The 13,847-nt window shown below is 41.8% G+C and overlaps 1 protein-coding gene across 25 annotated transcripts in view; it reads left to right on the forward strand.

Annotated features, from left to right (window-relative positions):
• The window catches only part of PCDH15 (protocadherin related 15), a 535,558-nt gene that overhangs the window by 118,530 nt on the left and 403,181 nt on the right, over positions 1 to 13,847 (forward strand). Inside the window, exon 1 of one of the 25 annotated variants that reach the window (XM_083844294.1) lies at positions 3,825 to 8,814. The exons of the other annotated variants lie outside the window; for them this stretch is intronic. The gene's annotated coding sequence lies outside the window, so the exon portion shown is untranslated. Of the gene's footprint in view, positions 1 to 3,824; positions 8,815 to 13,847 lie in introns of those variants that run through there. 25 annotated transcript variants of the gene reach the window in all.

A 13,847-nucleotide genomic window follows, 5' to 3' on the forward strand; every position in this document is an offset into this window, starting at 1 on the left:
AACTCTGTAAAAGTGGTTGTTCCTAAGTCGTTTGTTGTAGCCCAACACTGACAGCGCTTACTGCTGCACTTTTCTCTGGGCTGGTCCATCCAGCTCTGCAGTACTTCAGCATAGAAATTAGGAATGCGACAGAGAGCAACACATGGAGATGAAAAGGGACTGAGAGGGTTATGTAGGAAAGATTTTAAACCGGAGTGGGAATTACCTCTGTCTTTTCTGTATAACACATGAAAAAAAAACTCAATGCCATTTGAAATCTTTTATCTTACTTCCTGCAAGACCTGAATGAACATAAAATGAATTTGGGGAATACCTAAAAGTGTTCTTAATCCACTCTTTGTTCTTTTCAATATAATTTAAAGATGTACCCATTAACTTTCACAATACTGCACAATGTTCCTTCTTTGGAGAGCTACTTGACCCTTGCTCAGAGTCTATCACATAATAATGCATTAACATAGAAATGATTCCAATAGGTGAAGTTTAAGGCAGCAAGTACTTATAATCTTCCTTCCTCAGCTGGGTAAGAAATGTGAAGAGAAATATTTTATAGACACGTTTTTTCTACTGCACAAAATGTATCCAAACAATCAAGAATTTTCAACAGCAAATAAATGTCAGCTCTGCAGAGTATTTTAAGAAGCACATACTGCCAACATTATAAAAGAATTGGGAAAAAATGGGAATTGAGTGCTCTGTGATTTGCCATGGGCAATGTGGATGAGCCAGAATGCCAGCATCCTTTCTGCTCATCCTAGCTCAAGTCAATCCTCTCTAGCCACGTGCACAATAAGCTCATTGGCACTAGGAAGGTTATTACTTGCTCTCTGCTCACTTACTGTGTGTCCCACATTGTGGCAAAAAGTGGCAATTCTTCAGTTGTGTCAGATTGCTGGCAAAGTCTCCTCTTCTGTTTTCATTTTTAATCCTTCAAGAATAACACTAGCATATATTCAGAATTGTAGAAGTCTAGCTGAACATTTAACTCCTGGCTATATTTTCAGACCCCGTCTTTAATATGCGTGCTTACTCTGAGAAAAGAAAAGTGAATCAAAACACAGTGACTCAAAGGTGGAACCAAACCAGCAGCCTCTCAGAGTTACGCCACTGTCTGTGCCTCTGGAAAGGTTGCTAAAAATGCCCTGAAACTCAGTCTTGATTCAGAGCTTTTTTTTTTGAGAAAGAGAGGTTTGGAGCAAAGTGGGTAGGTAATTCTTTTCTGGCTGTGTTTGCTGGGCTGTTTGCAGTTTGGGTGTGTGTACCTGAGGTGGCCAGAGGGGCACTTTTTTGTGGCATCTTTCTCTTGGAAGCTCACAGTGGGAATTTAATAATTCTGCATGTTCAGAGGGAGAAAGGGACTGGGTGAAAAGGAAAAACTGAAGCAGGTGGGGGAGCGGAGAAGCTATGGAGAATGTAAAGGGTTCTGTTCAAGCATGGGGTTGGATACCCCTGCCAAGTGGTGCCCACAGACTTTGGGGACAGTGCGTTATAGGAATCTGATGGCAAATACTACTCTTCTTAGGGAAGATCTTCATTTTGTGGTGCAGAACAAAGAGTTATCTAGATCTTCCATCTCAGAGTTTCAGAACCAGTACTAGGAGCTCCAGTGCTCAGCATTCATTGCAGAGCAGTTGCATAGTGACACCAGAAAAACAGGGATCGGGGCCGAGTTTGCAGGTTCCTTACGGACAACAAGGAACCATGTGATCCTTGCATTAATCAAGGTGTTGGTAGTTGGTGGTCTGGGAATTAATGCACAGAGGCTGGTGGCCTTAGGTCACCTCCTCTGATATTTGTAGTGCAGGTTGTAATAATGAACGGACAACTCTGTTTTTTCTCTCAGAAGTTTATTTAAGAGGAAGCAAAATGCTTTTCTGTAATGTCAGGGGTTTAGGACCCAGGGGAATATGAGGATTTCCTTCTCTAATCTGTGGGGATTAGCCTCGCCTGACAAAGAGCTGGCATGCAGTTGATTTGCAGACCTCCGTTAACATGCATCTATACGGTATATTGGACTGCCAAAACAAAGCGGTTCTCGCTTGAAGTGGAATTCCTATGAGGATCCCACCAGACATGTCAATGCCCAAACTGAGGTTGCTGTTGTTTCCTCGGGAAAAGTTAAACCAGGTTGGATACCAAAAAGTACAGTTTTGGCTTTAGTCTTCAGTATGCAGCAGTTACTGATCAGGGCTGTGTATGTGGTGAGCTTTGAAAATAATAACTAAATTTTTTTGTGGTACTTTAGTAAAAGTAAATTCACTGGGTATTTTACTGTATAGTACTGTACTTTATAATGTGCTGTGTTGCATTCTGACATTAAAGCACGACAATAAAGCAATCTCTCCAAAGATACCCTTTCACCTTTTGAAATAACTTAGTTGCATGAGTGGTGTATTAAGAATAACTACTTGAAGAATAAATTTTCAGGTAGTGAAAAGCAGACAATCAATTGAATGCAGTGAGCGTGGCAGTTGGAAACAGTGAGCAGGGTATGGGAGAAGATACCAAACAGAGAAACAAATGTGCGTAAAGTCCTACTTCAATTTTTGGGTTATTGCTGGTGCTATTAGGGAAATATCCCAGAAAGATTACAGCTTTTCTAAAATTACTAGCTGAGGAGATGTAGGATCTTTCACAAAAATTGGTGTTTGAATATAAGATAGTGCTTTTCTACAAAGGGCATTTCATTTTGATGCAGTTGTCTGTCCTGTTACTGCTCAAGGATGGGCAAATCTTGTTTCCTCTGCTGCCTGCTGCTCTCCTGGCGAGAAGGAAGCAGAACGCAATCCCAAACAAGTGGGGTTTGAGCAGGACAGCAGTAAACCAGTCCTTATCTGTGGTTAGCTGCTCACATCCTAATTGTTGTGGTAGTAGCAGTGTGTGCTTGCGAAGCTGTTGATTTCATGCTTCGGTGTTTACAGGACAATACTGCCCTAGCAGCTGGTATTTTTTGCCTTCTTGTTTACAAAGTAATAGAAGTGCAAAGCCTTCGGAACTGCAGAGAGGCTTCTAGGGCAAGACCATGGGATTTGGATGTTGCAGTGGATTGTCGCTGCTGTGTTACCAAGGAGAGCTTTTCGGGCACACCTTATACAGCCATTTGGAGAGAAAGAAGAGGGAGAATTATAATCATAATTCCTAGTTATGGTTTGACTGCGACTTCAGCACTTTGGCTCTGTCGTGTTTTCAGTGCTTGGCATTCCTTGGTGCTCTGAACTTGGGTAGGCTTAAAGGGGACAAAAGGGGTGCAAAACTCTTACACCTAAAACGTGTGCATTTACTAGGCAATTTATATATATATATATATATATATATATACAACCATAGTTGTTTTTATAGGTGTGCATTTATGTACGTGTGTGTGTGTTTTTGTGATATTGTCTACGTTCCTCTGCCCCTTTGGAATATGACGTGAATTTTAAGAAAACCTTCTCTTTTTCTGAGATCCCTGGATCCCAGCCTGAATCCTGCATGAGGCTTGTAGGCACATGCTAGTGTGGCACCATGCCTCACCTTCCAAACCTCCACCCTGGGTCTCTTTGCTATGCTGTCAGGGCATCACAGCACAGCAACACCAGGCAGGACGAGCATCCTCAGGGGTGTTGCAAGGAGAGCTTTGGGCCCACCACTGGGTTGCTGCTTTGGGAACAGATTTTTATCCTCTTTCTTCCAAGTGTTTAGCAGAGCTCACATTTTCTGTGTGAACTATGCCAGCGGAAGGAGTTTCGGTCCTGGGACTTTCTCTGTGTTTTACATTAAACAGCCTGATCACCAGGAGAGCGAGGAGTTCTCTCTTAATCTGTCTCTGCAGCCTGGTAAAACCTGCTTTGCTGGCAGAGATTCAGCAGCAAAGGTGAGGGATGTCTACGAGAATTTTAAATATCCTGGTGCTTAAAGCATTTTCCTGCAAAACAGGAATGGTACATTCTTGTTTTCTTCTGGCCCTGGAGGATGTGTTGGGTCTCATTTCCCATGAGGAGAATGAAAGGCCTCTCCGTCCTGGCTCAGGGTGTTTCTAGAAAGCCATAACTGCCACCTTGTGAAGGCCGTGGGAGGTGATTTTTAAGGAAGCTGTTACCTCCAGGGCCTCATTGTCTGGATTTCACTTGGCTTAAGCTGGAAAGTATTGAGTTTGTCAGCCTTGGTGGGACTAAGTTCTTGGTCTGCATCGAGATGGAGCTTCAGACAGCAGGGTGATTTTAAGATCAAAGTGCAGTATCACCTGTGCTCTTTCACCAGCTACCGAGCACATGAGGAGATTTTCAAGTCTGCACTGTTGCTTTAGGCATTGCAAATCCCACGTATTTCCCTGAAATCTTGTTTCCCTTCAGGTGCTGCCATGTCACACATGGGACTCCTCCTCCCGCTCTGCCGCAGCAGTTCACAGCAGGGCCTTGTCCCTACCAGGCCGCAAGCATGCGTACCCTGCCTGTGCACAGCCCCGACATGTTTTAGCAGAGTCCTGATAGCTTTCTGAAATTGTGCTGAGGACCTGCACCAAAAGGGCTCCTTGCACATCAAACACAACTTCCCTGGCATGCCATGTGTGCAGGATGTTACCTTTGCAGAAGGCATTGCAGGTTGTGCAGTCATTAGCCGCACTGTACTTTAGATGAGAAGTTACCGCGCTGGTTCCATCTACTTAAACCTGCCGGGTCTTTAAATAGGTGTCCTTGGCCAGCTTTTCTCACTCAGTTAATCCCAGCACAGATGAACCAGCACGAATATAAATGTTTATGGCAGTCTTCACAGCTGCATATGGAATATTTCGGATTGTTTGCATATAGTCAGTTCTGCAGGTTGGTAATTTGGTGCTCTAGAAAGAGTCCTAGATATGCCTTCTGAAAGGAGCTATGTAAATGTGGATACCGTTAGCTTCATGATTTATTTATTTTTTTTGCGAAGCATATCTTATAATAAAGCACTGAAGTGCAGAATAGCCATTTCCTGTGATTTTCATTCACATAATATTTATAGTGCTATGGAACAAATGAGCCGTTGAAAAGGGAGAAAAAATTAATACTGTAAATGAACTTGCCTTGAGAGGATTTTGTGATGAAATTATGACTAACAAACTTTAGTAAACCAATTACTGCTCCTCCTGGGTTTGTGAATATGAAAGCTCAGTGGGATTTGGTGTAATCCCTCCCTGTGAACAGATGGGCAGATTACAGGTCTCTGCAGAACACGCTCCAGCCTTCCCCTATGCTGTGATTGTGTTTCTTTACACCTTGCCTCTTGGTGACAAAAGTACTGAAAAAGGCAGGAGCAGAATCAGTCAGTGCTTTTGTGATGTGCAGCTGTGCAAATGGTGTTCAGTTTTCTCACCACCCATTCCTTAAAACCTCTTCTCCCGGAGCTGGTCACAAAGAAGGATGGCCTTGTCTGAACGCCCGCTGGCGCGTTATAATGGTCCTGCTACTGGATTACTGTAGTTAAGAGTCTGTCAGCATTTTATTATAAACTCCTTTTTCCAGGAATTTATAACATAGGCAAATATTTTACTTGGGGCCCAAACCAACTAAATAGAAAATAGAAGAATGAAGCCAGGAACAATTTTTCATTGGCCTTCCCCTCCCCCAGATCAGTTACTGAGTGTCCAGCAATATTTTCTGCCTTCCAGAACTGCAAACTTTCCTCTTCTCGGGAAGATAGTAGAGATGTTGCAGCAGGTTATAGCCAAAATGATTCTGTATTTTGCCCGGTGTAATTACAACACTTTCCTTATACTGCTGTCTTCCAAGACCTATGGACACCTATACAGTTGAAGGCTGTAAGTGGTTTCCTTTGCCTCAACTAATCTACTCAAAATCTTAAATCCATGAGTATTTTAAAGTGCTTTGTGTGGCTGTGGCCTTGCTTTTAGCTGGAAATATCTATGTTGGTAACTTTCGGACTTGATCTACCAACATTTCTTTCTTTCCAGATTACTAGCTCCCAACTGTATTTAGCAGCTGCCAAGTAACAAAAGAAACCACTGCCTGTTTGTGCAAGTATGTAAATTCTAGACAATACCAAGAATGATGGAAATTTTACATCGGGAGGGACTTCCAGGGGTCTCTGGCCTATCTTCATGCTCAGAACAGGTTGCCTGGGGCTTTGTCCAGCCAGGCCCAAAGCCCTCAGAGAAGAGGAGCTGCATGGCCTTGCTGGCAGCCTGCTGCACAACCCTCCTGGCCTTTTGAGGAGAAGGCAGTCCGTAAGTCTTGTCCAAACCTGGCTGGTCTCAGCTGAGGCCCGTTGTCTCTCCTGCCAAGTCGGAGCCCCACCATTCAACCAGTTGTTTAAGCCATCCATTTTTTCAGTTGTTCACCCACTCAGACCATGCCATCCTGACTTGGACACAAGTGTGGTGGAAGACAGCACTGAAAACTTTGTGAAAGTCAAGGGAAATGACAGCTGCTGTCCCCTCATCCGCAAAGCCAGACATTTTATCACAGAAGGCAGTCAGGTCGGTCAGGCATGACTGAGCTTTGGTAAATCCAGGCTGACTGATCCCAATCACCTGCCTCTCCTTCATATGCCCAGAACTGTGATTTGGGAGGACTCATTCCATTATTTCCAATGATCTTCATGTCATACGAGGTGTTTAAAATAGCTAGAAGATGGAAAGTAACTTTATACGAATATATATTTTAAAAGACTGATGGAAGACCTTGCTGTACCTGTGTGTAACCGGGCAGAATCAGAGCTGAGCAGCAGTGTTGCAGCATGTCAGAAGGTCTGTCTGTCTGGGCCAGCGGTGAGTTGGGTGTACAGGTACACCCTCTCGGAAGCCATAGGTGGGGAGGAGGTTGGTGAGGAACAAACACGGCTCTTTAATGGGACTAGAGCTCTTCCTTTTTAGCAAAGCAGACTTTATTTCACAGGCAGCCTGTCCCTGAGTGCAAAAACTACCCTTCTGGGTCTGCAATAATGTGTTTTTATCTTTTCTATGTTGGACTGTAACTGGGTAAATACATTTCAAGAAGGCACTGGGCATTCTCATCAATTTATTGCAGGGAATATCCTCTGCGAAATGGTGACCTTGGGCCTCTTTAGAACATTTGAACGCCAGCATCATTGGTGATGTGTAGGATCCTCTCAGAAGGTAAAGAAATTAATGAGTACCTTTTAATAAGCCAACCATCATTACTTATGCCTGATTTTCACACTTCCAAAATATTTTGCTTATGTAAAGCTCTCAAGTATTCCAGACCATAAGGTGAATTAGTTCCTTCTGATCATATTCCAAGAAAATATGAAACTAACAACAATAATATTGTTGTAGCATATTAAATATTTATTGTATACGTCCACGCTGAGCAGGAAGTCTTTTCTCTTTCTCCGTGGCAGTTTCTCCTGGATCATCCTTTCCACCTGTAGGAATTCTTATGGTGAGGGGAAAGCAGAAAGCTGGCCCGAAGACCCTGTGCTCTAACAGGAGCTGTGCTTAGTGCTTGGAGAATGAGGTGCTTGTGGCTTGTACTACAGACAGGTGTGCCTCACAGGGAAAAGGAAAGCAAATAGGTAGCAGAGCAAGGTAAATGCACACACCCTTACTGGAAAAGAGTAACTGCCCCATATTTTACTACATAAAGTGTTTCTCAATTCTGTTTTTTATTTATGTATATCTTAAAATTTTAGAAATTTTCAGTGCACAGGTATCAGTGATAATCTTGCTCTTACAGGACAAAGAAAATAGTTGTGTTTTATTTTTTTTCTAATTTGTCTCATAAAGTTTTGTGGGTTTCTTTTGAAGGAAATTAAAATCACTTAAGTCTTACTGAGTGATACTTACTGTGTTTGTGTGTAAGAAGCAAAATTTTTAGGCAGTTGTGCAAGAGGGTTCTGTATATTTTTTAAAAAGAGCTAATGAATGATTTTAGTCCCAGCATAGGCTTTCAAATAACCAAAGTGCTATGGGATTTTTTTCATATTTTTTAAAAAATAAATGTTCGTAACAGGGACAGCGTTAGAGTAGGAAATGGTTCCAGGACCTCTGAAGTTAATTCAATTTGGCCCCGAAAACCTCTGAGAGGACAACCACTAGTTTTCATTCCCAGACAGGTTCCATTTCTGTGGTGCCCATCCTGCTGTCATTGCAGGTTTTTCTCCATCTCACAGCAGGGTTGCTAATTACACCTCCCTTGCTCAGGCTGAAGCATAGATGTTTAAAGCTAAACCCAAACTCAGGCAGGGCTTACTGGACTTGCTACAGATATAAGCCCTGGAGAGGGTGGTGCTCAGTGTGAAATCCCACCTGTTCTTATTAATCATTCAACTTTTAATAAACTTGATGAGATTCCTGTGCAGTCTCACTTCATTCACATTGTGATTCTGCACAGGCTTTTTGAAATGGGAGTTTCAGTGAATGCTTTTCAAATACAATAAAGGTAACTAAATGTCTGAGAGATTTGTCAGGCGACGCTCCCGTCTCGCATCGAGCACCCTTATTTCAGGTGCTGTGGACTCAACGAGCAGCACTACTGTGCTGAGAAGGGCTTTAAGGAGATTACTCCTCTCCCGTCAGCTGGTATCATAAACAAGCGTACGCCGCTGTGCTGAGAGAAGGCGCCGGCAGAGCGCCGCCAGCACAGGCAGCTTGGACGTGGAGCAGAAAGCACCTGGCACCGCTACTCGCGGGGATCCAGATCCGGCCTTGGGGGCTGGAGCATCCCCAGGAGCCCCCAGCCCCACTCTCCGCAGGACAAGCGCCGAGCGGAGCAGCAGGCAGAGGGGCAGGCGCATCCCTTGCAGCTGCTGTCTGAGAGCCTGGGACGGACGCAGGGATGCGGAGCGGCAGCAGCATGCCCCTTGGTCTGACATGCAAAGGTATTTTTCTCCGTGCTGTTCCTTTGGCGCGTGTTGAGCAGGGATCGGCGTCGCTCCGTGCTGTCTTGGGTTTGTTTTGGGGGCAGGCAGCGGCGAGGGGAGGTTGTGTGCAAGGTGCCTGCGTATAGACTGGGCAGGGAAACTTGCTGCATAGCCCAGCCAGGCAAACTTTGTAGCATCAAGTCAGGAAAACTGCATTTTTCCCTGCTTTGCCTTTCTCTTGGAGTTGTCAGTAGCAAATTTACCCCGAATCAACATTTTTAGGAAACCTGTCACCATGAACTCCTCATTTTATTGTAGTGCCAGAATCAGTGCCAAAAGCAGCCTTTTTGGTTTAGGCAGAATGTCCTCTGTGAAACTTCAGTCCCTCTCTCACATCAGCGTGGTTCCCCACAGTGAAATAGAAAAGGTTTCAACATTTGTTTTTCAATTATTTGTGCTGGTGTTTAACGCTTGCTGCAACGTATAGCTTGCACAACTCTTCTTTTTGTCCTCTGAGGAATTTATTTTGAGGGAACCTCTTGTCTAACAGCCTAACATACCAAGTAGCATTTTGGCAAAATTTTGCGGTTTGTAGAGTTAGGGCTTAGTAAACTCCCAGCCTTGTACATGGCTAGTTTGTTGATATGCTTCTAAACTTGGTAAAACAGCAACAGTGCTGCTGGTACTGTCCATTACCCTTTCTCCCCTCCATCTCCTCTTTCTGATACCAGAGTTAACCTTCCATGTGTATCTTTACAACGACGTTATTCAATTATAACTTGAGTACCCTTCATATTTAACTTTTCTTGCTGCATAGCAATTCTTTTCCTGACTCCTGGTGTGTTGCTTACGTGGACTGCTTAGTATTATTTTGCTAATTATTCTTCTTGGATTTCTGCATTTTCCTTGCATGGTGCTCACTGCAATAGTGCTATCAATCTAAGGATGTGCTTTAATTAAAAAAAAAAAAAAAAAAAAAAGGTAATTTCTAATGATTATTGCATCCCATTTAATATGAATAATTTAACTTTATTATACTTCTGATGTCACTTCTTGAGGACAAAATGGATTTGAGTGCATATGTGCACACACATATTTCATACGCAAGAAGAAAGCCTTTATTTGAAGTGCTCTGTTGTTACAAGAGGATAGCATGTTACTGTGTAAGGTTAACTCTAGGTCCACATTTCATTCCTTCTTATAAAGTCCTCTAATTGGTGGAGCTGGTAAGCTAATAGTGTAGGGGATAGAGTAAATAATTAATGATATTAATATTAATGCACTGTGGGCTTTTACAGGACTGAGTCTTGCTTTAGGGAGTTTGAGACTGTGTATATGAATTCCCAGTTACTCTTACCTGAACGTAGCTATCGCTTTAGGTATTCTTGTCCTGGTGGTGGTTAGGCTAGCAAGGGGTTATTTGATGCATTTTATCTATGGTGTGAGTACTCAGGTTGCAGGAACATAATCCACATGGCTTTGCAGTTACAACCCTATGAAATAAGAGTGCAATTTAATGAGAGTGCTGCTCTGCTTAACGATGAAGTGCTCCTCTCTCAGCTGTTGTAATGAGCTGCTGAGGCAAGAAAGTTAGCCCCAGATGCTGTGTTTCACACCTTACACTTGGACAGTGAATACACAGACTGTAAAGAAGTTTGGGGCTTGATCGCTTCTTTATAGTTACCTGCTTGTGTTAAATCACTGGTGGAATAATTGTATTGTCACCTTGTGTCATATTTGCTCAGGTGTAATAGCTTTGCCAGAAAAGCAGTCGACTGTAAAATTGTGGTGCGAAGGTTTTAATGTTCTTTGGAAAGGTGGGGAGGGCTGTTAAAGGCATTTTTGTTCTGTTTTGCTTTGTTTTTCTTTTTCTTTTTTTTTTTGTGTATGAGTTCACTGATTTACTGGTGTGTGGGATTGTCTGATAACATCTTTGTGTTGGGAATAGCAGACAGGTCTTTATGCTAAAGAAACACTTGCTCTTGAATACTTGTAAATAACAAGACAAAACCAATTACAGCTGTTAGGCTTAAAAGTAAGATGAAGTGGCCGGGCTGGATTCTGGTCTTTACTTACTCCGTAGCTAAATTGTTGTAAGGGTTAAAGGTATTAAGTGAGAATTAACTCCTTGTGTGCTGCAGCCTTTGGTTTGAGATGTCCAATGTTAAACTTCATTTCTGCTTTTTAAGCTACTTTGTAACTTTGTCTTCTATGAAAGTCCATTATCTGCAAGAAGTATCTTCAAGAAAAAGAAAACAAAAAGAGAGAAGAACAAACTTTCATTAAGAGTGGGCTTGTGAAGGACATTTTGTAGTTTAATACTGATATTAAACTTTAAAGGCTGAGATGTGATGACCGGTTTTGGCTACAAATTGGATGTAAGTTCATTATTTCAAATACGTAATAGGAGCTTAAGAATGGAAAGGGCCATCCATATCTTCAGCTGTGGTTCTTGCTACTGCAGCCACAGCATCATACCATCACCGGAATACATATTCAGCCCCCTCTTAAAAACAAAGGGATGGCTGTTTTTTTGTTCTTCTGTCCCTGGTGCTCCCTTAGAACCCTGGAGCTCCTGGCACTCAGACCCTTCTGCTCATTTCCAGGGCAAACACAGTCTTGACCGTTTGTTGTGCCAAAAATCTTTTTTTGCCGGTGTCTTGCCTATCTTTTTTTTTATTTTTGGGGATGTCTTTCATCTCAAACTCTGCTTTCTTCTGTATAATGAAGAAAATTGTGCATTACATTCATTTGGACACATCATTGGTGTTTTGTTCTGTGATACTGTTGCTTTCTCGTTTATGTTGGAAATACATTCTGGGTCCAAGGGTCACATTTGCTTTTTTACACCTAGATCGCATTTATTATTTGTTATAATGATGTTGCAATTAACTATAACTTGCTAGTTGTCCTCCTCTGCAGTTTTCACCGGGAAGCACACAGCATACCAGGAAACCTCTTGTAGCCCTTGGGTACGTGACCTTGTGCTGTGCTTTACTGAACTTTGTCCTGTTACTGCTTCATTTCTTCAGAGCTTCTAGTTATTTCTGTGTAATACCCATGTCCTCTCTTCCAATATCTGTATCCCTGTTGTATTGTGTGTTATCAGCCTATTCTTAATGCTAGCGACAGAGCTATTAGGGGAAATGTTTAATAAGATCAGTTCCAAGAGTGATTCTTATGACTCTCTAATAATCACTTAAGTTTTAGGGACTTCTGCTGTTGTGTCCCCTTGAGCCAGATGCTCGCCCATCTCAAAATTGCTGTGCTGGTTGCAGCTTAGCTAACAGTTTCCCATGTGACACTGCTGAATGCTCTGCTAAAATCCCAATTAATGAGATCTACAGCTTTTGGAGAATGTTATCTGATGAAGTAATCTCTTAGGTTAGTCTGTCACAAGCTATCTTTTGTTAAACCCATATTAAATTTGGTCACATTTTGCAATGCTTTCAAGTCTCTGGAAGGAGATTGGAAGGGAAGAATACTTGGTCTCTGTGCCACTGAAGTGAGTTTTATAGGGTTGTAGAAAAATCTTCTTTTACTTAAAACATGAATAATTTATTTCCTACTCTTTAATTGTATGCGGTATCCCAGTTAAAAGAAATGTCTTAGCAGTGTTCAATTTTGTGTGCCATTTATTTCAAAACCAGGGGTTCGACTCTTTAGTGGCTCCTAAAGTTTTTAATTCCACTTTATGATGATTTCCTCTTTTTTCCCCTTGTGTATCTTACTTTTTTTTCTTACACTGTTTATCTCCTTCCTTCCATGCCATAGTAAAAATATTAATTAAAACCCTTACTAACAATAAGGTCAAAAATGTCCTGCATGGGAGCCTAAGGTGTTATTTTCCTGATCTTTCCATACCTGTAATACTGAAGAAATTTTATAAAGCTATCAAAAGCAGGAAAACATTGTGTTTGGACATATTCTTCATATTCTGATAGCTGAGCTCCTCAATTCAGTTGATTTTTCAAGTTAGTTCTCTTAATTTCTTTCTTTTTTACTTTTTTTCAGAACAAATGCTGATAAGCCTTAATTACAAATCTGTTTTCTTTTGTTCTTCCATTTTATTTAATCAGTTTATTACCATTCAAATGCAGTTTACTGTGAGTGAATTCTCTGAAAATTGAGTATGAATTAACCTTTTTTCTTACAGATATAAAGGTTATCCACTGAATCAATTGCGTGTGAGAGTACACAAATTACACTGCCGTCAGTATTCTTTGCTCTTTGTATCTGGAAAATTGAAATCTCCAATGGTGGCACACTTTCTGATAGTCCCTACTTCTCTAAGAACGCTACAGCGATCTACGTGGTGCTTCAAGGTTTATGGCATTACTGCAGTCAAATACTATTTGACTGGATCGTCTCTTCCCAGAGTGACTGTGACCAAAACTAATATTGAAGTTGCCATATGGGGCACTTCTGGCTTTGTATCTCTTTCTCAAATTGGAAAGCCTTTAGAGAATATCCACTATGCTCATGTCTGGAGAAATAATAAGATCAAGCTAGGTGGTTGCACCAGGGCTTCCTCTGTTTTGCAGGTGTAATTGAGCCTGGAGCTTGTTGTTTGAAATAATTCACAGTCGGGTCTGAAGGCCCGTATTTCTAGGTATTTCTAAGCTTCAGATCCTGCTTTAGTCCTTTCAGATTGCACAGTTTTAGAACCATGTTATTGTTGTGCTTGTACCTGAGTGTATATTCTCTCCATATATATATATATCTACACATATATAACATGCATATATTTATGTTAGCTACTGTACAATCTCCAGCCGTTCAGTGCAGTCTGTATGTCTGCACTCCAGTCCTTGTTTTGGTGGTGCCCCGCTTGATTTAATGCAAGTTCCACTTAGCTGAGTAGACCATCAGCTAAATTGCCAGCAAGTTCTTGCAGAGTAGACATTAACTGTTGGTTTCACAGAGAAATATCTGCAAGGTTTCAGTGCAAAAATCTAGAACGAATTCCAAGCTTTCAGGAAGAAAACCTTAGTATCACGAAATACAGAAAGAATTGTAAGCTCTATTAAAAAGCACTTAATGTCTCCTGA

The sequence above is a fragment of the Anser anser genome (genome assembly GCF_964211835.1).
Source record: "Anser anser genome assembly, chromosome: 7".
Classification (NCBI taxonomy): Eukaryota; Metazoa; Chordata; class Aves; order Anseriformes; family Anatidae; genus Anser; species Anser anser.